Source organism: Eurosta solidaginis, chromosome 3 (assembly GCF_040869045.1).
Source record: "Eurosta solidaginis isolate ZX-2024a chromosome 3, ASM4086904v1, whole genome shotgun sequence".
Classification (NCBI taxonomy): domain Eukaryota; kingdom Metazoa; phylum Arthropoda; class Insecta; order Diptera; family Tephritidae; genus Eurosta; species Eurosta solidaginis.
The window spans coordinates 86,873,731-86,877,369 of record NC_090321.1 but is presented as its reverse complement, the minus strand read 5'-3'; the positions used below and the strand labels follow the sequence as shown (position 1 = coordinate 86,877,369).

Genomic DNA, 3,639 nt, shown 5'->3' with positions numbered 1-3,639 from the left:
TCTCTGAGGCGGCCCGGTGTCAGAGAGGCTCCGTACAAATACAGCCAGATTAACCTCCCGGCTGCAAACCATCCAATGGGCACGGTGCCGCATAACACCCTGGATTGGGAGGGGACAGATCTTGGTCATCGCTCACCCCAGGACTAGGCCACCGCAGCCATGGAGATCCATGTGAACCTGCATCCTACTGGGTGGCATAGTCCCGTGGTCAGCGACTAAGCCCTCGCATCGCGGCAAGATGTCTGCCCTTCGCGAGGGGGTGACACAGGTTAAAATGAAGACAGTTTGAAGCATTGTTTACTATATAGTTTGGCAGCTTAAGTAGAGGTTATGTTGCGAATAGAGTGGAAGGCAGTGGACTAGGCAGTCGAATGTCATATAATGAAGGAATGGTGTTCGGAGATTTTTCAAAGTTAAAAAAAAAAATGATAAAAGCTTTATTATAAATAAAACTATTGTTTTAATAACAACAAAAACGCCATATATATTCTGTATACATAAATTTGTAAGGATTATCTCACTTTAAAATTTTAATTAAATAATCTAAAGTTTTGTTTTGAAACTGAGTCGAGAACTGTGCGTGTGAATGTGCGAATTTTCACCGATCAGCTGTTAGTTGCGCTACTTGGTAAAATATACAATGGTTTGAAATGTTAAAGTTCTGGCATACGACTGCCTCCGCGCCACGGTGTAATGAAGTTTGGGTTGGTGGTAAATTTTCATTGTGCGTTTTTTAAAAAAATAATTTAAAAAAATAAGTTTTTGGTGTTCCGGCAACAAAGGAGGTTCCCGAGACGAGGATCGGAGTTCCAGGGCAGCAGATTGAAGGTGAGCAGAGTTAGATAGCTTAGAGAAGTAGGAGTATGTGCGTACATATGTATATACATACATATATGAGTACATATAGGTAAATTTAGGGTTAATAGTAATTTTATAATAATTTCTTTTGCTTAAAGGGGGGTAATCGGAAATTTTTTTTGTACATAAATTTTTTTTTTATAGTTTTGTCGCAAAAATCAAAATAGTTTTAATGCCTGTAGATTCAAATTGTCCTGCTTATGATAGATTTTTTTTAAATTTGAAATTTTAATCTCCTGAAAATGTATTGTCCATCTAATTTAATGGCTCAATAATTTAATTATTTGCTAAATTAAAAGCTATGGTAGATTAGTTAAATGAAATAAATAGGGATCCTGTATATAGGACGTTGAGAATAATTGGCTTAAATTTTTGATATGCGCACATATCGGTACGGACATATATACGCACGTAGGAAGGTAGTCACCTTAATTTACGAAATCCTGACATTTTGACTTAATCCGGTGTGTCATAGGAAAGACAATTAGTGGCGAGTCGAGAAGAGTGACTGGAGTGACGACAGTGTTGTTGTTGTAAATCGAACAGTGCGGCGACGTGTAAGTCCCAAAATAAATATTTTTTTGAGTTAATCGGTTTTGTGATAAGATCTTATTGTTTTATAGTGTGCCCGGAAATTTTGACGTGGAGGGACTAAGCACAACTCGCCGTAAGTCGTTATTTCTAACTTACCTTTTTTATATATATACGTATGTCCAGTTACATAATTTTTATGCACCCGATGAGCCCAAAAACAAATTAGAGGACCTAGGAAAGACGTCCCGTTAAATATATATGTGGTTACATATACATTTTTGTTTAATACACTAAGGCAGGAGAATACCGTTAATGGTATGCCTCGTGATTTTTCACCAGAAAACCAAAGCGATTTTTTTCTTAGCAATCTTTCTGAGCGCCTATTTTGTTTTGCGGTGTGCCTTCGACACAGAGATCAAAATTTGAATTTCTCGACATATACCGTTTTGCTATAATAGCCAATGTCCAAGTCAAAAATTAATATTTTTATGCATATCCGGTTTCACCGTGAGACTCCAATATAAGGCACAAAGGCCAATAAGAAGCAGTACAAAATCACCCAAGAAGTTGGTTTCGGATTTTACGTATATTTATAATATCTTTATGCATATATATTTCTTGTAGTTTTTAGTTTTTTTGTGTTTTTACGTTTTTTTTTTGTTGCGTACACGCATGCACACACGCATATATAAAAAAATTATTAAATTTTTTCTAAATTTTCGTGATATACATATTTTTGGTACAATCAAGATTTTTTTTCGTACATTTTGTACACACCCTATTGAGGTTATGGTAACGAACCAAAAGCTTTTTATGTGTGTTTTATAGTGTGCGGGTTGTTGGACTTGCCAATTAAAGTTTAGCTATCTGCGTGTTTGCAAGCGAGCAAAGCAGTCACATTAGAGTGACCAAATTTCTTATTTTTTGTTAAGCTGAAATTAATTGTTAAGAAAATTATTGTGATTATGTTAGATGTATAGTATCGTTGTCCTCTATATGATAAGCGGTTCTGCCCGCAAGGAACGTTGATATCGAACACTTTTTTTTTGAGAAATTCTTAAAATTTCGTACATATCTACATACATACGCAGGGGTAAAACCAACTAAGAGAGCTCGATTAGGTAGGATCCCTTACCCTTAACCTAGTAAAATTTTAAAATTCATTTTTGTATGTTCTTGTTGTTTTTATTGAATGATCGGCAGGACGTTTCATCATAGTCAAAAATTTTTTTAGCCTAAATAATAAGATTAGTTTTTTATTATGATTCATTGTAATTCTTTTTATGATTTCAATATATTTTGAGTTTGTTGTTAAGAGTTAAAATGCGGAGTTAAGCACTTTTTGGGCGGGAGGTGAAGATGGCGTGATAGAGAGGTAAGTGGAGGGGACGGAGCATGGCGAGAGGGAGACCGCTGAAGTTAGGGTACATGAAACGAGCGGTCCAAGGTAGAGCGGGCTTCCTGAGGTGAGATGTGTGTGAGGCTGATAGGGTGGCTGATGAGAGGAATAAATATGCGTCCGTACGGCTCCTTGGTGGTAGGGTTGAGGACCACTGCCCCTCTTATACTGAGCTAGTCCGGGGACCCCAAGGAGCCAAACAATACGTGTACGTGACATATTTACGCCCAATATAAAATACAAGAAATGTACATATATTCGCATAGTTATATGCAGGTATAGGGTACATAGAATTTTAAAGTAACATCAGCGCAACAAACAAAAACAAAAAAAAAGGTTTAAATTGGCGCCCATACAGCTTAAGTTTCAAAAAAAAAAAAAAAGAAAGACTTTCAATTTTTTCGTTTTCTTGCATTTTAAAAAATTTATTTAAACCTTTTTGATTCAAATCATTCATCGAAAAAGGGTTTGATTAACGCTGTCAGCTGTGCGGCTTAGGTGGCTTACTTATAAAGTTTTTTTTGTAGTTTAATTGCACTAAGGCGTTAGGTGATAGCACATCAATCCCCAAACAATAGCCAAACGGTGACATAGTTACCGAACATTAGGGTGATCTATCTGCACCGCCACAGTACAATGCAAAGATAATTTTCAAATTTCTTTTTTTGGTATAATTTTTTTTACATTTTCTTTTTTGATTAACAATGTAAATCAGTAGTTTCTATGTATGGAGACCGAAATTGAAAGTTTAAATTTTGATGTTCCACGCATATATACATACAAACATATTTAAATAGAGTAGTTAGTGGTCGCAACACTCGTTTAGATACAAAGGTTGTGAAGCATAA

The 3,639-nt window shown here is 35.9% G+C and overlaps 1 long non-coding RNA gene across 1 annotated transcript; it reads left to right on the top strand.

Moving 5' to 3' along the window:
• The first annotated feature begins 698 nt into the window (after positions 1 to 698).
• Positions 699 to 2,272, top strand: LOC137246513 (uncharacterized). The gene is made up of 3 exons (XR_010951529.1): positions 699 to 828; positions 1,334 to 1,415; positions 1,482 to 2,272. It is a non-coding gene; the product is annotated as an uncharacterized lncRNA (long non-coding RNA).
• Positions 2,273 to 3,639: the final 1,367 nt, after the last annotated feature.